The sequence below is a fragment of the Theropithecus gelada genome, chromosome 4, assembly GCF_003255815.1.
Source record: "Theropithecus gelada isolate Dixy chromosome 4, Tgel_1.0, whole genome shotgun sequence".
NCBI lineage: Eukaryota > Metazoa > Chordata > Mammalia > Primates > Cercopithecidae > Theropithecus > Theropithecus gelada.
The window spans coordinates 41,998,267-42,019,646 of NC_037671.1; the positions used below are offsets into that span (position 1 = coordinate 41,998,267).

A 21,380-nucleotide genomic window follows, 5' to 3' on the forward strand; every position below is an offset into this window, starting at 1 on the left:
GAAACGCACTGCACCTCAGAATCTCCAGTATAAAGTCATTCAGGCTTTGCTCGAATACTTTGTGTGATGAGAAGCTCATTACTTCACAAAATAGCCATTTTACTTTTGATCAAGTTTAATTGCTACACAGGCCTTCTGTATCCAGAACCCCAGGCCATCTCATGAAAACTTTTCCTGATTGCTTCTGTTCTGCCTCGCCAGGCCCTCCAATGTAAATTAATTATTAATTATCCCCCAAATAAGAAACACAAATGCAATTCATGCCCTCCTCCATTATAATTTTAAGTAATATTTTATATTAGTTTCAAAGTAGTAATGCAATTACGTGAATACATATTTAGGCTCCTTTTCAGTAATGAAAAATGAAATCTAAAAATGAAATTTATCTGGGGAAAAAATCTAAAATTATAATAATAAATGAAACATTTATTCTGATGACTACATATTGAGCAACTTTGGCTATTCCATAAAATCCTTATTTTAGCTAATGGTGAGAAAGTAACTTGAATAAATTTATTTTTCAAAATAACTTTTTTTTACTTAACACCTGTACAGCCATTTGATTCATGAAACAAAAGATAAAATACGTTATCTTAAACGTTCACTTAGATATCTTGTGAAACTGCAAAAACAGACTCCACAGAAAAATAAATACATAGGAAAATCTAACAAAACAAACCAAGTTAAATATATCAAAGGTCACTTTTTAATTACTTTACAAAGGGTCCATTATGTAAACAAAGCTCTACTCCACAAGTCATGCTACCTCTCACAACACCACCACCACTCTGATTCTAAGAGGAAATGGCTAAAATCATTCAAAGGGCTCTTTACTCTCTGAATAGTAATGTTAAATAATCTCTGTGAGTGTTATGCAAAGCACACACATATGGATTTATCCAAGACATAGAGGCTCTCCACAGAAGTGAAAAACTGACCTGCATAATTCATCTAAGTTTCACATCTTGGAGGTGGTGAATCATTTCCTTTGCTTTAAAATATTTTCCACATCTCACATAGGTCCATTCTCAGTTTATTTTCTTTTGAAAATGTTACCGTTCATTCATAGCCAGCTACTTTAAAAGCTTTAATTGCAATAATAAACTCTCAGGTTTTTTTCTGTCGTCTGATTTCTGTCACAAAGGTACTTAGGCTTTGTACCTCAAACAAGACGTTAAGAAGTACTGTTGCTCAGAATAGAATAGACATATTTAGACCTTACACGGGGCAGCACGAAGTGGGCGGCACCTTTGGTGATGCAGTGTGGAGTCTGCAGTAACTGCTGTGGTTGAGGCGGGGCAGAGGTGGGCAGGGGCTGGCTGAACTGGCTCCTGAGTATCTGGGCTTGGACTCCAGCATATGCAGACTTAAGGAAACATTGCCAGGGATGGCAAGCCCCATGTTGCTTGCTTCTCTTTCTTTAAAATTGCTTTCCTGAGAAGCCCAGGCAAGAGTGAGTACAAAGCAGATGGCCCACTCTCCTCAAAGTCACTGGGAAAGGGTCTTTTAATGGAAAAAACTACCAGGCATCAGCTCAGATAGGTGACAAGGTCCCTACACCTGTGACAACGCTCTGAGCAGTCCATGAAGCTCTGCCTCACTCTTTCCATAACAGCATGTGGCTACTCTGGGCACGGGAGAAGGAACAGAAACCCCAGCCTCAAAGAGGGTTTGGGAAACATCCAAGGAGAGTAACTCAATCTTTATAGTAACAATTTGTTAATATGATGACACCTCATCATAATGCTGTTTTAGATTACAGATATTAAGGCAAGGTGTTTTCACAAAGTTCAGTTAATCCTTGAATGATGCGGTCAAAAATCTGCATATAACTTTTGACTCCACAAAAACTTAACTAGTAATAGTCTACTGTTGACTAGAAGCCTTACCAATAACATAAACAGCCAATTACCACAAATATTGTACCATATTCTTACAATAAAGCTAGAGAAAATATTATTAATAAAATAAGGAAGAAAAAATATTTATTATTTATTAAGTGGAAGGGGGTCATCATACATAAAGGTCTTCATCCTCATCTTCACATTGAGTAGGGTGAGAAGAAGGAGGAGGTAGAAGAAGAGGCATTGGTTTTGCAGACTCAGGGGTGACAGAGTTGGAAGAAAATGGAAGTATAATAGGATCCTCCGCACAGTTGAAATTCATGTTGTTCAAGGATCAACTGTACTTTTTGAGTCTGGCTCACTCAAAAAGTGCTCTGGGTGTTACCTTTAGTGAGTCCTCTTCCCTTAGAAATAGTATATCAATATGCAAATCTGTATTACCTTCTGGCTCTGGCTGCTTGAATAAGGGTAGGCTTCCAGCACCCTCCTGAAACCAACCATATGAGGGCACTGTAGATGCCACCTATAATTCACACCTGTAGTTCATTAGTAGTTAACACTTATTTAAACAGCTTTAGGAAATCAACTGCATTATGTCACCACTTATCCATAAAATCACTAATTTGGTTTTTAATTCCATATGTATTGTGCACCTGTCACATACAAAGCACTTTGATAATTACTGTGGAAATATATCAATGGATCAAGACAGGATTCCTGTCTTCAAGAAGCTTATAGTCCAGTTGGCGAAATGAAGCACAATACACAAGACATACTGTACTAAAGACACAGACCAAATGCTGAGACAGCAAAAAAGGAAGAGTGATTTACTTCCATTGGGGTGACTGGAAGTTTCACTAAGGAAATGTGCTTTAAGCAGGATGTGAAAGGATTTGTAGTATTTGTAGACTCAACATTTGCAATGAATGTCCCATTTTTAGCTGCCTCAACCCTCCCTGGAGGCAGACATTGGATTTTGCTGTTTTCATCAAAGGACTGCAATGCCTGGAGAGATCTATAGACTTCTCTAGACTCTAGGGATAACAATATCCAACAGCAGCTTCCTAGTTATCTCAGTGAGTGTAGGGAGACCCCTGAAACTATTGCTGTGGAATAAAAGATGACATGCTCCTGATTATTGTAAATACAAAATTGCATGCAGGATTGTGTAAAGACAATGCCAGGTTGGGCTGCCAGAATGAGCCAACAGCGCGTGATGTGCTTCCCCCTGCAGAAAGCCTATGAACGAACATGTAGTCAGGGAGGTTTCATATCACCAAGATTCCTATCCCAGAAAAGCAGATGTTCATAGCTCTGGGAATGGAATACAACCCTTGTGGAGAGCATATAAACAGACACATGAGGGGCACCTGTTCATATATACGCCCTCATCTTGCCACGGCTCTTCTAAGCCTCTTTATGGTTAAAACAAACTCCCTTCTGAGAATTTCTGGTCTAACCAGTTGTCTAGCTTCATGTCCTGTTTCTATTGATTGTTTGTAACCAGCTTTTGCTGCAACTGTTACTGCTGATTAATATCTTGCTAATCATAGGTTATGAAAAGACTGTGTTTCTGTTTTAAGGCTCTGTTAGAAATTACTGATGTAATTATACACTATATCATAAATTCTTATCTCTGTATACTGTACGTCTGCATACAGATGTTATGTTAAAGAATTACTTCATCCCCATGTGACCATCTCACCTCAGAATCAAATGACCCTAAATCCCTCACTAACCTACCCCCACCCTTACTAAACTTAATAATAAATGCTGGTATATCCAGTGCATTGGCGGCATTGCAGGACCAGAAGGCGGTGACCCCCCTGGACCCAGCTTTAACTATCTTGTGTGTGTCTATTATTTCTCGACCTGCTGATCCGCCTGGGAACAAAGAAAGAGCCCTGCTGCATTGCGGGCTGCTGGTCAGATCCCACAATAAGTGAGGGTATTGGTGTGAGGGTCTAGCCTGCTTCTATCCAAGGCATTGGTGCCTGAAGCTGAGGCTGGCAGGGGAAAGGAGCCCTGCCCTATGTTCCTGATGGCCAGCTGAGGCCTATATTCCAGTCATTCCTGTTCAGCTCATTCTTCAGGCTCTCCCCACTACTGTGCTTCTCACACCATCCTAGACATCTCAAGCTGACTTCCCTCAACGGCAAAACTCTGTATCTGATGTCCCCACATCTTTGTTTTGTTTTTCTAAAGCTCTAACTTGCTTTGTCCCTAATAACAATATAGCAGGGCTTTTCAAATTATGTCATTTCATTCAACATTGTTTTGTTATAATATTGATAAGAAGAAAGACTGATTCCTGGCCAGGGCCACTGTCTGTGTGGAGCTTGCACATTCTCCCCGTGTCTTTGCGGTTTGTCTTCGGGTACTCTGGTTTCCTCCCATATTTCAAAAATGTGCCTGTTAGATTCACTGGTGTGTTTAAATGGTCACAATCTGAGTGAGTATCAGTGTGTGCACGCACCCTGTGATGGAATGGTGCCTTATCCAGGGTTGGTTCCCACCTGGCACCCTAAGCTGTTGCCAACCCTGAACTGGAATAAGCAGGCAAATAATTACCTTACATGTTTAATATTAAAAGTGTTTTGATCTTTATTTAGATGTTTGGTTATGGTTCCGTGACCAGAAATATGGTGTAGGAACTTGACTTTTTTATTTTAGAGACAGGGTCTCACTATGTTGCCTGGGCTGGTCTCAAATTCTTGCACTCAAGTGATCCTTCTGTCTCAGCCTCCCAAAGTGCTGGGATTACAGGCATGAACCACCACACCCAGCTAGAAACTTAACTCTTGTTTATATCAATTAGCTTATGGTAACATTGGTTTTGTTACACATTTCACTTAAAGCCATAGTTTCCGAGAACCTATCAATGACTTTGAGGATTTAATGAATACTACTATTAATAATATAACAATCATTTGTTGAAAATTTACCATATGACAAATAATATACATAATCTTAGTTAATATTTACAACAACCCTATGAACTTTTCAGAATTCTTTTTAGAACCAACTCTACTTGATTTAAGCAGTATATTAGTCAGCTTGGGCTCCCATAACAAAACACCAAAGACTGTGAAAAAATTATTTTTCACATTCTGGAGGCTGGAAAGTCCACACTTAAGGCTTGACAGGGTTTGGTTTCTGGTGAGGTCTCTGGCTTGCAGCCAGCTGCCTTCTTGCTGCATCCTCACATGAAAGAGAGAGGTTTCTCTTTCTCTCTTCCTCTTCCTATAAGGTCTCAGTCTTATCTGATTAGGGCCCCACTCTTATGACCTCATTTAACCTTAATTACTTCCTAAAGATCCTACCTCCAGATATAGTCACACTGGGGGTTAGGACTTCAACATATGAATGGAGGAGTGGAGAGATGACAAAATTCAGTCCATAGCAAGTAGAAAAGAAACTGGTTGAAAGAAACTAGAGTAGCTCATAAAATTTCCAGGAAGTTGAAGTGCCAGCTCAGAAAATAGGCAGGAGCAAAAGGAAGCAAGGTAGCCAGAATTATACCCAAACCATGACCAGAACAATTCTGATGAGGACCCTGTTGCTATCACTGGCTGCCAGCCGCTGCTGCCTCAAAAGCCAAATGCTAGTGTCCACCACCACCAGCAGCCTTGGTATTCACTTTCCCTGCTTCTGTAGGTCACAGTTAAACATACCAGCCATCTGATTAAGCAAACTTAGGTTACAAGTAAGCAACCTAGCTGCAAGGGATGCTGGGAAAGACAAGACTTGGGCTATTTTTTAGCTTCTATAACGGAAATAGGCCCTACATCCTACCAAGTCTCATATAATATGGAATATTCTAATCATGGAGAAAGGTTCAGATGCTAGATAGATGCCCCTCAAAGGACAACCAACACAATTATAATCTCCTATTACAAGTGGTAAGTTGGCCAGGCGCGGTGGCTCAAGCCTGTAATCCCAGCACTTTGGGAGGCTGAGGCGGACGGATCACGAGGTCAGGAGATCGAGACCATCCTGGCTAACCCGGTGAAACCCCGTCTCTACTAAAAAATACAAAAAAAACTAGCTGGGCGAGGTGACGGGCGCCTGTAGTCCCAGCTGCTCGGGAGGCTGAGGCAGGAGAATGGCGTAAACCCAGGAGGCGGAGCTTGCAGTGAGCTGAGATCCAGCCATTGCACTCCAGCCTGGGCAACAGAGCGAGACTCTGTCTCAAAAAAAAAAAAAAGTGGTAAGTTAACAGTTAGCATATATACGTAAATAATTAAAACAATTTCATGAAATCTTTTATTATGTACCATGTACCCCAATATTCTGTATATGTTCTATTTTACATCATTAAAAAGTTATGATCTGGGGGGAGGGGGGTGGCGGGGAGGGTGCCTATAAAGAAAAAAACAGAAAATAAGTATGGCAAGGATGTGGACAAATTGGAACCCTAATATGCTGTTGGGAAAGTAAAATAGTACAGCTTTTGTGAAAAGCAGTTCAATGTTTCCTCACAGAGAAATTATCATATGACACAGCAATTCCACTCCTAGGAATATACAGTGAAGAAATAAAAACACATATTCGAAAAAAAAAAAAAAAAAAAAAAATAATAATAAAAAAAAAAAAAAAAAAAGTTATGATCATGAACAAGTAAATCGAGTTTATAACCTACAGGAACATGAATCATAATTTGAAAAACAAAAGACTAAGATTAATGTCAGAAGAAATGGGAAACATTTAGGAGGTTATCCCATTGTTGGCTGAGAAAAGATAAGGGCATGGACTATGGCACTAAGTATGGGAATAAAACTTTGGAAACAGATGTAAAATGCCTCAAAGAGGAAATATTGACAGATTTTCCTGATTAATGAATGTTGGTTGGGGTTACAGTGAGAAAAGAGTAAAGGTAAGATCCAAAATTTCTAGCCCAGATAAAAACTTAGTGCTTAACTCAATTAAGCTCTTTCACTGAAAATTGTTTGCCTAACAAATCTTGAAAAGCCAATAATAAAAAGTGAGATGAAGTCTTAGAACAAGTAGAAAGACTTGGACAGGAAAGTCAATATAAGGCACCAGGCCAAAAAACAGCAAATTGATATAAGACTATCTGGTACTGTTCTTTGGGGAAATACAAAGTCTAGAAAAGAAAGGGAGAATTTTGAGAAAAATAAAATTAACCAAGGGGGAAAATAGAATAGGAATAAAAAGAGAAGAAAAGAAAATCTGAAAGTAATATTTGTTTAATATTTTAGCACCCTTTACTGACAAAAAGATATTTTAGGATTTTAAAATACTTAAATGAATTTATTAACAATAGATTATACAGAGAAGATATATGGAAAAATTAGCCTTGTGAAACTTTCCCCACAAATGAATTGTATAAATTCAACTGGTATGTCTATGACTTAACAAGAAAAGAAAGAGGACAGGTGCCATAAGCTATAGACCAGTGATGTAGAAGTTGATCCTGAGCAAAATGCAGAAAGAGATGATCATATGGCTGGCTTTTTTGCTTACCTGAATTTTTCCTCTACCAGACTATGAGCATCACGAAGGAAGGAGCTGTGGCTTATTCTTCTTTATATCTCTTATGCATACCATATACACAAAGGCACAGAGTGTGTACTTAAGAAATATGGGCTGAATCTAATTGAACCGAGCTGAGCAAGTTCCCTAAGAACAAGCCTTGTGGGTAAAATGTGGAAATGTGAACTGAAATATACAAACAGAGTTGGACACATCTGCAACAGTTTCAAAGAGTTCTGATCAATATCCACTTACAGGGAAATCTTTAGTGGCCTATCCCTGGACTATGTACATGAATGGCTCCTGTTTAATATTTTTACGAAACAATTATGGAATACCCAGATAATATGCACATCAAATTTACAAATGACTCAGGGCGAGGAGGTAAAACTAACATACTAAATAACTGAGTCAGGATTAAAGACAAAAAAGCTAGAATGAGAGACCAAACCTAACAATAACAATTTTACAAAGTAACAGGGATCAATAAAAAGTCCTGCAGCACAATAATAACAACAAACAAATCAATTGCATTAGTACAGGAGACAGAAATGCAAAATGACTCAGACTTTCAATTCTCCCACTATAGCTGTCCAGAAAGCCTAAAATCTCTGCTTCTAAAATCTACTTAGAGATTCTGGATAAAATATAATATATATTCCTTCTAATGCATAGTTAAATTTGCAAAACTGTAAGGAAAATATCTAAGAACCAAAAACAAAGAAGTAAATGAAAAGCAAAATAAAAGCTTATGCGCTAATGCTGGGGCACACATAGGAGTGTGGGATGGTGAAAGAAGGCTGACATCAGAAACCAGGGTCTTAGGCCAACAGGGAGTGTGTAGTTTGAATTGAAGATAGCTTTATAAACCTGAAACTATCACTAATAGGAATGGCAAAGAAACTTGCCTTTCTGCCTGAACTATGGGTGGGAAAAGAAAATCTTCCTTCAGCATTTGTAACCATTGACTCTATTCTTGTACATAACTGAGGTGTAAATTTGCACTACCCAAATGTTGTGCAAATCTCAATCACAGAAAGCAATATAAAAAGTAAGTGGTTTGAGGATGAAACACAGAAACAGATAGGAAAAAAAAATGACCAAGTAGAACTTCTAAAAATGAAGATATCGCTGTTGAAATTTTAAAAACTCAATATAAGGGTTAAATGGAAGATTAGACATAGGTGAGAAAAGACTTAATGAACTAGAAGAAATATTTGAAGAAATTACCCAAAATGCAAGAAACAGCAATAAAAAGCAAGAAAATATATTTTTTAAAGTCTAAGGAATAACACTGAATGAAAAGAAAAATGTATGTTTAATATGAGACATAAATAGGCACTACAGAGAAGGGAGGAAAGGAAATATGAAAAAAAAAAAAAAAAAAAGGAATAGCTGAGAATTTTCCAGAATTGGTGACAGACATGAATCTTCAGATTTAGGAAGCACAATCAGTTCTAATTGGGATAAATAAAAATAAATCCACATTGAGATGCATCACTGAGAAACCATAAAACACATACACAAAGTAAAATTCTTTTAAAAAATGCAAGAAAGGACATTGCCTGAAAAAGACTAATTAGACTAAAGCAGACTTCTCAAAAGCAAAAGATAAACAGTGATGGAATCATATCTTCAACATACTAAGAGAACATGCTGTCAACCAAGAATTCCATACCCAGCTAATATGTAAATCAAATGAAATAAATAATGAAAGATTTAATCATTAATGGATCCTCTCTGAAAAAGCCATCAAAGGATGTACTTCAGGAAGAAGGAAACTGAAAACAGAAAGAAGTGAAAACAGGCAACACTTAGCAAAGAAACCAGGAGAACATGGGGGACAATCTAAACATGCACAGATTTTTAAATAAAATAATAATTACTAATGAGTCATACAAAAACAAGATAGAATTAAAACATTTAATAACAATAAGAGAAAATGGGAGGTATGTGATTAATCATATATATCAGAAAGTCAAGTATGCTTACAAATGTTTAACAATAGCTACTAAAAGAAAAGAAAGTACAAAATTTCCAAATAATTAGCAGAGAAAACAAATAAGGAAAAGTTGGTCAACAAAACAAGCAATAGGAAAGATGGGAGAAAAAAGAAAAAGGCACAGAAAAAGAAGGTTAAATTGAAAGTAAATATGATAGAAATGATTGCAGATGTTGGCAAACCACTAAATTGACTAAAACTTGAATAAAAAGTAAAAATCATCTATATGTCATTTACAAAGAGACTCAACTAAAGCATAAGGATATAAGAAGCTTGAAAATAAAAACAAAAAATACATATTTTTATATATCCCACTTAGTGTAAAGGTTCACACATTTTATTGTGATCCTATCAATATGCTTGATTACTGAATGCTGGCCCAGACCCTTTGTTGCTGTTATATAATATTCTGTATTGTTGGCTTTAGATAAGATATAGTAGACCTATAATTTTATAAAATAGACTTTAAGATATAAAGAATTGTAAGAGATAAAATCAGTTATTACATAGGATAAAAGTAAAGATTTTCAGGAAGGTGAAACAATTCTAAACTCATAACCTCCAAATATATAAGGCATAAATTGACAGAATTATGAGTAGAAGTATATGCATCTGAAGGTTTTTAACACATCTCCCTTGGTTCTTGATAAATCAAACAGAAAAAAAAATTCACATGGATATAGCAAACCTGGTCCACAAAGTCAACAGGTTTGATCCAAATGGATAAATATGGAATACTGCAGGAAGTTTTTAGTTATTAAAAAGACTTCAAACCATTTTAAATTGACTCTTGGAATCATGTATCAGGTGGAGAGTTTGGTCAAATGACCTCTAAGATCTCAACTAACTCTGGGATTGTTTAGTCTAGTTTCAATAAATATTTTACTTACAGATTTAAAATCTAGGCCAGGCTTTTCTTTTTTTCAAAACTGGGTAAAGCTCTAGGATGAGTTATAGCTTGAGGTATAAACCTCAACATTCCCACTGTGTTCCACTTTGAGTTTGGTGTGGGGTGGGGATCACCAAGCTAAACCCAAAGAAAACTTCATGGGTGTAGCCCAAAGGGAACCAAATCAAACGAACCAACAATTTTGCACAAATTCCCATGAGCCAAAACCACTGAATTTCACTCAGCAATAAAGACCTATATTAGACCCCCTCATCAACTTGAGCCAAATTTTCCCAAACCTCAGACATGTCAGGACACTGTTAAGTTTGAAAGATGAGCAAAAGGCTAGATTTTAAAACAATTAACTTGAAACTATTCAAGCTTCTATAACATTTTGGAGTCTTTACAATAGAACATTTTGGAGTCTTTACCATGGAATAAAATAGCTGAAGAAATAAATCATAAAAGGCCCCAGTACCCTCTTCCAGAGAGCAGTATTTCCTCCTAGACATTCACCACGGCGGGGAAAAAAAAAAAAATTACATACTGATGTTCAACAAACAAATGACAGCAGCATTTTAAAAGGAAGAATAAGTTACAAAGCACACGTTGAAATAATATGTTGGGCTAAATTTATAACTAACGTCTTTGTAAAAACAGACTTGGCCCAAACATCAATTTGTATATACAATTAGAGTTCTGTTATTAAAAACAGATAAAGACAAAAGGGAACCATCATTTAATCGGTACAAACAGTACCTACTTGTGTGGAAGACAGTGCTGTGTGTACTGATACATGAATTCACAAGGCCAAATTTATGATATCTCAGTCTCTTTTTAAAGAGTCCAGTTAATCTGCTTACCTCATATCATTTTTAAGGGATATTCGGGCAGTATTATCTTCACTGATGCTTACCTTACCACCAGGGGTGAGGTACCTAGAAATGGAACGGTGGGGGACAGGGAAAGGAAGATGGAAGAAAAGTTAACAGAGGAGTCATCTGTCCAATGGGATTTTTAGAGCCTTTGACTTCTTCTCAAATTCCCTTTGGCTTTTGAACATGTCATTCTATCTCCATGGAATACTATCCAGAATGCCCATGTTTCTGAACTGGAGATCAGCCTTACAGTCAATGCATAGATAATACATGGCAGGGTTTCTTTTTTTTTTTTTTTTTGAGATGGAATCTCGCTCTGTTGCCCAGGCTGGAGTGCAGTAGCGCAATCTTGGTTCACTGTAACCTCTGTCTCCCGGGTTCAAGCGATTTTCTCGCCTCCGCCTCCCGAGTAGCTGGGACTAGAGGAGCGTGCCACCATGCCCGACTAATTTTTTGTATTTTTTTAGTAGAGACGGGGTTTCACCGTGTTAGCCAGGATGGTCTCAATCTCCTGACCTCGTGATCCGCCGGTCTAGGCCTCCCAAAGTGCTGGGATTACAGGTGTGAACCACCATGCCTGGCCGGCAGGGTTTCTTTTCTTACATGGAAGCTATTATAACCTAACAGTATGTCTTTAAAGTTCTGGCATCTCAAATAAAACAAGTATAGTTAGTTTTTCTGTTTGTTTGCTTTGAGGCAGGGTCTCGTGCTGTTGCAGTGAAGTGGAGTGCAGTGGCATGATCTCAGCTCACTGCAACCTCCAACTCCTGGGTTCAGCAATTCTCATGCCTCAGCCTCCCAAGTAGCTGGGATTACAGGTGCACACCACCACGCCTGGCTAATTTTTGTAAGTTTAGTAGACACAAAGTTTCACCATGTTGGTCAGGCTGGTTTTGAATGAACCTCAAGTGATCCGCCCACCTCAGCCTCCCAAAGTGCTGGGATTACAGGCATGAGCCACCAAGCCCAGGCATATAATTAGTTTTTAATTCACCAAACTATCAGCTTCTTAAGGGCAGACATGGCACTTTAATATTTGTCAGTAATTCCCGCTGCACCCATCATAGCTCTGGCTTTCAGTGAGTATGCACTGACTGGTTTAGATAGGCCTTCAAACAACTTAGAGTTCAATACAATAAACAGGAGAACACCAATACAAAATTCACTAAGGCATATATGAAACTATAGAAGAGAAATGGGTCAGCTACCTTTCTCATGGACAGATAGTAGACAGAGACATGATGGGCTTATCAATGAAGACCTCAATCTAAGAACTAAAAGAGAGAGAATGCAGTTTAACAGGCAGTGAAGCAAATATCCCATCCTACTCTGACAACTTGACAAAGACTAGAAATAGGTGGTCATCAAGCAAGCAGCTTTGCTAAAAAGGGCAGTAGAAGATGTAGTAAGTGGATATAAAAGTAAGGCAATAAGCTAAGGTAACCACAGAAGTGGTGCTACCATTCCATAAACATGTATTTAAAACCCTTTTTGTCCCATTATATTAGGTAAAATAGGGAACAGAAGAAGGACTGCAGGTGGAGAATGCAAAAGTGAATAAAACACAGCGCTTGTCTTTAGTATGGTCAGTGTAGAGGACACAGGCAGATAAATACAATTACAATATTATAAAGGCCATGTATCAAGTACTTTGCGTACAAGGAAGAGGGAATAAATGTGTCTGTCTGAGAAAGCCAATAAAAGTTCTTAATAAATGACTTCAAAAAGTAACTCAATGCTGAGAAGTTGAGTCTGGGCAAATAAATACATAAAATAAAATAAAATAAAAAGTAACTGAAGACATTTTTATACTATAACATTAAGCCAAAATTTTGATGATTCAATTTGAACACAATGACTGTTACAATGAAGGAAAGATCTTCATAATATAACCAAGATGTTTGCATATTTCATAATACCCAATTAAAAGCAAAAACAAAAAGACCTTCACTTCTCTATTTACAACAAACTGTCAACACCAAATACTTCACAATAGGAACGGTGTTTTGTTTTGTTTTGTTTCATTTTCTGGCCCTTGTTCATGTATATTTTCATGTATGAAAACAGTACCTGAGGATGTATCTTTTTATGCTACAAAAAGTAGGAGAGAATACTGTTTACCTTAATGTTTTAAAAAATAACTCTAGAATCTTTTCTTGTCAACAAATCGTAATTGCCTTTTAATTTTTTTCTTTTCCTCAACTACCCCTACTTCTTCCAATACTCAAATCCTTCAGTCAGAAACAAACAAACAAACAAACAAAAAACCCAAAGCCAGCATTCCATGTAAAATATCAGGGAGCCTAGAGAGGAGGCAGGAGGTTCACTAGATAGATCACACTTCTCATTTCAGAGTCAGAACTCTTCCCTTCCCAATTCCACGGAGAAATGGACAATAGGCAGCTTCATCCTAGTTTCTATGGACTGGAAATGCAATTTCTGGCCCTGTGACAAATTCCACTAAAACAAAGCCAATAGCATGCCCCGTGGAATCCACTAAAATGGGATTTTAACTGTATTGGCATTATGTACAAATTCAAGGAAAAGTACATCTTGGGGGAATGATGAATATAGGAAGAATTATAGGGGTGTGTAGAGTTTGGAAAATTCACCATTTTTTTTCTTTCAGAGAAAAAAATATGTTCATTGAGGTGAAATTCTGAATTCTGTCAACTTACTCATTCCACAGATATTTATGAATACTTACTACATATTATATATCAGGCACTGGTCTCACTGCTAGGAATGCAGCAATAAGAAGATAGAAAAGAACCATGTTCTCATGGAACTTATGTATGAATCGGGGAGACAGATAATAAATAAACAAGAAAAAGATCAGAAAGCATAAGTATTGTTATGCATCACTAAACAATAGTGATACATTCTGTGAAATCCTTCATTCAGAGATTTAGTCCTTGTGTGAACATCATAGCGTGTACTTACACAAATCTAGATGGTTTCGCCTACGACCCACCCAGGCTACATGGGCATAGCCTATTGCTCCTGAAGTACAAACCTGTACAGGATGTTACTGTACTGAATACTGTAGGCAACTGTAACACAGTACTAAGCATTTGTGTCTCTAAACACATGTAAACATAGAAAAGGTACAGTAAAAATACAGTATTATAATCTTATGGGATAACTTTTGTATATGTGGTCTGTCAATGATCTAAACGTCCTTATTCAGTGCATAATTGAACTATGAAGAGAATGCAAATAAAGCAATGCACTATAATGTGACTAGATAATTTCTTTTTTATTTTATTTTTTTTGAGATGGAGTCTCGCCCTATTGCCCAGGCTGGAGTGCAGTGGTGCAATCTCAGCTTACTGCAACCTCCAGCTCCCGGGTTCAAGCGATTCTCCTGCCTCAGCCTCCTGAGTAGCTGAGATTACAGGCATGCACCACCATACCCAGCTAATTTTTGTAATTTTAGTAGAGACAGGGTTTCACCATGTTGGTCAGGCTGGTCTCAAACTCCTGACCTTGTGATTCATCCACCTCGGCCTCCCAAAGTGCTGGGATTACAGGCGTGAGCCACCATGCTCCGCCATGATTAGATATTTCTAATGAGGTTGAGAGGCCAGCAAAGCCTTTCTGAGGAGGTAACAGTAAAACTGAGATCCGAGGACACTTAGAGATAAGGTAACAGGCCAAAGGGCAAGAACAATCTTGTCTTATTTTAGGAAACAGAAGAAAGCTGCTGAGCCTGGGCAAAGGAAAGGAGGAGGTAGGTCTGAGAGGCTGGTAGAGGCCAGATGGCAGGGTTTTACAAACAAGGTAGGGTCTGAGTTTTATGCAAAGTTTGACAGAGCCTTTATAAAGCATTTTAAACAGGGGGATGATTGGATATGATCTGCATTTTTAAAAGCTCATTTTGGCTAGTGAGTGGTGAATGGACTATAAGTGGCCAAGAGAGTGAAGGGTTAGAGGATTGCTGCAAAACTGATTAGGGTGGCAGAAACGAAAATGGAGACAAATTGATTGATTTGGAAGATACTTTAGACAGGACCTGCTGAAGGGAGACGAGGAAAAGAGAGCAAATCAGAATGACTGGAGCCATTTACTAAGAAAAGGACAACTGAGGGAGGACAGATTTGGATAAAGAGGATCAAGAGTTCCTTAAAATATACCAACTTTGAGATGTTCATAAATACCCAAGTGGAGATGTGAAGAATGTGACTAGATACAGATGTCTGGAGTTCTGGGGAGAGATCAGAGCTAGAGATACAGCTTTGAGAGTCAATGACATAAAGAATATATTCAAAGTCATAGAACTGAATGAGATCACAAAGAGATCAAGAAGAGAAGACTTGGTCCAAGGATGGAGCCATCAGTGTTAAGGGCTCGTGAAGGAGAGAAGGAACAGGGAAAGAAGACAGAACAGTGGGTAAGGGAATAGGATAGTGTGTGTCCGTTTGGGTCATCCTCTGGAAATCTGACACCAAGATGGAATTAGACGTACAAGAGAGATATAAAAGAGGAGGAAGCAGGATTAGGTGATGAGAGGTTCAGACCTCGTGTAGATCTGACATCTGTAAAAGGAGACAGGGATAGAAGGATTAGATAGGAAGAGCTCAGTTCTAAGAAAGACTTGACCTAGTCAAAGGGGAGTTTGGATTCAACATTGCCAGTCAGAAGATTCTCATGTAATGAAAGCATGTTCTAATTCTAGCATCCCCATCATGCTCAGTTATTGACTGGGAACACTCCAAGGAAGCCTGGATTGTGTTTCCACTGTGTTCAATCTAGGGGTATGGTAGCTGAAGGCTGCTAGTCAGCTCTTGCCCTGTAGCAGGTAGTCATGTAGGGAGACACGAGGACACCTCCATAGCCACCACAATGTGATGTTATGAAAATTAAGAGTAGGCTGGGCGCAGTAGCTCACGCCTATAATCCTAGCACTTTGGGAGGCTGAGGCGGGTGGTTTGACTGAAGTCAGGAGTTCGAGACCAGCCTGACCAACATGGAGAAACTCCATCTCTACTAAAAATGCAAAAATTACCTGTAATCCTAGCACTTTGGGAGGCCAAGGCAGGCGATCACCTGAGGTTGGGAGTTCGAGGCCAGCCTGAGCAATATGGAGAAACCCTGTCTCTACTAAAAATACAAAATTAGCTTGGCTAATTACACATGCCTGTAATCCCAGCCACTCGGGAGGCTGAGGCAAGAGAATTGCTTGAACCCGGGAGGCGAAGGTTGCAGTGAGCCGAGATTGTACCATTGCACTCCAGCCTGGGCAACAAGAGCAAAACTTCATCTCAAAACGAAACAAAACAAAACACACACACAAAAATTGTAGCTGGGTCTGGTGGCAGGTGCCTGTAATGCCAGCTACTCCAGAGGCTGAGGCAGGAGAATCACTTGAACCTGGGGGACGGAGGATGCAGTGAGCCAAGACTGGACCACATCACTACAGCCGGGGTATAAGAGTGAAACTCCGTCTCAAAAAAAAAAAAAAAGAAAAAGAAAGAAAATTAAGAGTAAACAAGTATTTTAAAGAGGAAGAGGAAGAAATGTAGCCCTGTCAAATGCTGCTTAAAGATCAAGTACGACAAGGATGGGCACATGACCATGGTTTTAGGTAACATGAACATCACTAATGACCCTAACAAGCAAGAGCAGTCTCAGAAGGGCAGAGAAGACAGAAGCCTAGTTGGAGAGGGTCCAGAAATAAATGAGAAGTGAAGTATAGGCAAGAGGACAGACAACTCTTTTCAGGTAGTTTTTGTGGAAAAGGGGAGCACAGAAATGAGAAATAGCTAGAAGGGATGTGAGTAAATGAAGGTCATTGTTTTATTTTAAGAGAGCAGGTACTAGAATGTACTGATGAGAATGATCTCATAGAGTTGGAAAACTCAGTGATGCTGTGAAAAGAAGAAAACTGCAAGTGCAGTATACTTGAGATGGCGAGACAACAAGGCCTCAGGAAGCACATGGAGGACTGGCCTTTGGCAGGGACAGTAGAGCCCTGACTACAGTAACAGGAGGGAGGCCAAGGAATTAGGTGCAGATGCAGGCTGGCAGATATGATGTGGGAGAATGAGGGTGTACTTGATTGGTTGGGCCTATTTACTCAGCGAAGTATGAGGAAGCTGAAAGTGAGAGCAAGGGAAGGGAATGTAGGAAGTTTGAGAAGAATCAAATTGGGAAACAGTCATCTCTGAGAGTGAGAAGGTGAACATACCAGAGAAATATATTAGGACTGTCAGGCTGCATTGAGTGTCCATTTGAAATATGCAGGCATGAGTCTATAGTGAGTTCAATCATCTCAGTTAATATTTTACTCCAGCAATATTCAGCAGCCCAGCCATAGAGATAGAGTAGGTGGATGATCGAGTTTAACCAGAGGAGAAATTTTGCTGAGTATATGACAGGAAAAGAAAGGGAAGGCTTAAATGGTGTTTCTTGACTATGGGTCCAACCCCACATGGGGCACAGTAGTTGCCAGCAGACAGAACTGATGGCTGAATGTCATAGCTCCTCCAATTTTCTAACTCTTTAGAAAAACTTCTACGCCTATTTTCTCCTCTGTTTGGATAATCTGTTTACTTTTCCTTTGCAGCAAATTAAACTCACAGTTACTGAAGTTTTTAATGAATACAATGCAAAAATCTGCCGCATAAATCTACTCTTGTTTTAATGGATGTTTAATGACTTTTTTGAAATTTTATTCTTTCATAATGAGGGCTGGATTTTAATCCATCTCTGTACATAAATATATCTTCTTATTTGGATGGCAGATGAAAGAGCCTTTTGATGAAAATAAACAAAGTAGCTCAACATGACATCTTCTTAAGTCTTTGCCAGGACAATTGAATAAATCGTATTTTATAAGGTGTTTAGCTTAATAAATCTTTCTGGATTTCGAATGTACGTAAAATGCTAACTTTTTTAAACAAAAGGCACTACCACATTGATCTTTTTTTAGCAATTTGTCTTGAAAAATAGATGCAACCAGAATTGCCCCTTTTATTTTAACAAACCTTTGAAAATACACTTAAAATATACTTTCTCTATGCAAAAACATTTGATGGAAAAGATGCTAATTATACCAATCACATGGCAAAATGGAAACTTTTTAATAAGCAGCTTTCTCTTTAGTCTTAAAGCTACAGTTTATTTCAGAATAAGTCTTAAATACAACACCAAGGTAAGTACTTTGAGAAAATATAAATGATTGCTTATGTTCACAGATTTGATTTTCTGGCCAAGTTTGGCAGTTTTAGAGTTTTAGCCCATGGTAATATCAAATGGGATTCCAGGTAAGCACAGTGAACTGCAAAGAAACCCTGGCTTTCTCTCATAACCTAACCCCCCACGTTAGAAAAAATGACTGCGAACAAATTTGTCGAAACCAGGACCTTCACTATAGAATAACCGCCTAAGACCCAAAGCATAAACAACCACTCATTCAATTGTACTCTTTTTAACAATAAGAACACCTGAATCATTAATGCATGTTTTTTTCTTCTTTGAGCTCCTAGAAACCAATTGCGTTTTTAAAGTTAGCGTATACCTGAGACCAGTATCATTACAGGCTACCGTTCTATGACATTTTAATGATTCAAAGATCCCAAAATAAAGAACAGGGCTGGTTTTTTATTTTTAGTATTTTAGCATGAAGAAATGAAGCTACGCTTTAGGAGGCTGCTGTGTTGGAAGAAATTTCAACTGCCAAATAAGTCATCTAGAAGCAGTATTCTGTAGCAACCCAGGATACCTAGAGTCCAGAATCAACACACTGCAGCTGCATTCCATAGCAGCACCACAACACAAGCCCAAGAGGATGGAAAATGTGACCGGTTACACCACAGATGAATATGGAAGACAATGAACAATGAATAATGAGTGGTGAAAGTAGGGGGCAGGGCAGAAGACATGTCCCCCAACACAAAGCAGACAACAAAATGACGACTATGTCAGTTCTGGGAACGAATGGACAGGACCAAAATTATGTAGAAACTAGGTCATTCTGAGAAATGAATACTAACGCCCAACATCAGGCTCTTAAGAAAATAAAGAAGCTAAATTTGAGTCTTTGAGAGTTCATATTTTAAAGAGAATACTTAGTTGTTGGCAAAAAATTGTTCTCTAAAAGGGCTGAAAGTAATAAGTAAAATTTGAACTTCTTATTCCTTAACATCAAAGAATATCATTCTTTCATTCTTTCCTGGGTAAAAGGGAAAAAAAAAATCACCATCTTTTGAAGTATGCAGATGAAAGGGCTAGGTGGGGAAGAATGATAATTTGGGTGATCAACCTTATCTGTCATCAACATGATTAATTTTCATATATTTTGTTAGTGTAAATGTTCCTAAAGCAACAATGTAGTAACTGTATTATACATATTATCATACTTAGGTTAAAATCATGTAGGCTGCAGCCAGACTTTCTGGGTTCAGATCCTGGCTTTATCACATATTAGCCATGTGACCTTTGCAGGTCCTTGAGTGTAACTGTGCTGCACTTTCCTTTTCCATAGAAGGAGGGTACTTTTCTAGTTGACAGGATTGTTTAATTACTCCACATAAAGCACTATATCAACAAGGACGCCAATAGGAAATAGATGGAATACTCCGTTCTTAGAGGGTCTTGTAACAAAGATGTGTGTGTGTATACCGGGGAACCACAAAGAATAGTGCTGAAACCTGTGGCTAGCAGTAGTAGATTTGTTAATCCCCACAGGCCTGAAAGGTTACTGGAATCCAAAAAGAGTGAGAAAGTTCTACAGAATAGGTGGTCTTGAGAAGGAACTGATCTTCGGTCTGGAGAAACTGCCAATCCAGGGTGACCTTGCAGGGGAGAATGCAAGGGGAAAACATATTTTGAGTTCACTGTCCTCCCCTCTGATCTCCTGCTGGGGTTTTCCATTGACTGACCCCACTGGGAGGCCAGAGGGCAGGAAGCAAGTTACTGAGCCCACACAGGTCAGTCTACCAGGATAGACAGCAGATGGAGAACGGAAGACAGGATATCTCTTCATGGCAGGGCAAATGAAGAGATCCCACTCAAGCACTTCACTGTACTGGGAACCACCTGATGACTAAACATCTTACGTTTGCCAAATATGTATCACTGTAATGAATGTAATTACATCATATTAATCAATACCAGTTGTGAGGATAAATGCACCGAGATAGAGGTTCACATGAATATAACCCTGTTTTCATTTTGATAGATATCGACCAGGAACTCGTTGTTTATTCAATATACTATGGCCCAGGAGAAAAGAATGAGGAAACAAGTACTACAGGAATGAGTACTATCCTTTCTCAGATTTCCCAAGAAGCTGCCACAGTATTTTGTAACCAAGCCAAACCCATAAAGAGAAGTGTGGTAAGGTACACCTCTGAGACATATTCCCCAGAGCCTTGGGCTTGTGCAATAAAAACAAATGGAGAGTCACGAGGGGGAAGTGGAGAACTGTATACAATCTGGCTTTTTATTTATTGTGAATAAAGATGATCTAAGTCTGAAGGATGTTCACTGTAGAAAATGCTTAGAAATAGCAACCTGCAATCCACTTTCTTAGCTCAACACTTAGAAATATAATGTAAATCCAGCCTGGGTAGCATAGTGAGACTCCATCTCTGTGAAAAATAAAAAATTAGCCCAGTGTGCACCACCACAACTGGATAATTTTTTATTTGTAGTCCTAGTTGTTCGGGAAGCTGAAGTGGGAGGATCACTTGAGCCCAGGAGTTCGAGGCTGCAGTGAACTATGATTGCATCACTGCACTCCAGCCTGGTGACAGTGTGAGATGCTGTCTCTAAAAGAAAGAAAAGACAAGGAAAGAAAAGAAAAGTAGAGAAAAGAAATATAGCAAATATGAAAATATATTAGTTGATTTGAGATTTGATTTAAAAATGCAAAATGCAGCTGGGTGCGGTGGCTCATGCCTGAAATCCCAGCACTTTGGGAGGCCAAATTGCTTGAACCCAGGAGTTCCAGGCAAGCCTGGGCAACATAGCGAAACTCTGTCTCTACAACAAATACGAAAATTAGCTGAGAGTGATGGTGCGCACCTGTGGTCCCATCTTCTTAGAAGGCTGATGTGGGAGGATCGCCTGAGCCTGGGGAGGCTGAGGCTGCAATGAGCCTTGGTCACACCACTGCACTCCAGCCTGGGTGATACAGTAAGAACCTTTTCAAAAAATAGTAGTAATAATGATAATAAATAAAAATGCAAAATGCAAGAATTAACAAACATCAGGTCAGTCATGAATTCTGCTGTCGTATAATTTATTTTGTTTTTTGTTTTTCT

General features: G+C 38.6%; 1 protein-coding gene across 3 annotated transcripts in view; it reads right to left on the bottom strand.

Moving 5' to 3' along the window:
• Positions 1 to 21,380, bottom strand: part of KIF6 (kinesin family member 6) — a 375,342-nt gene that overhangs the window by 320,075 nt on the left and 33,887 nt on the right. The window lies entirely within an intron of this gene.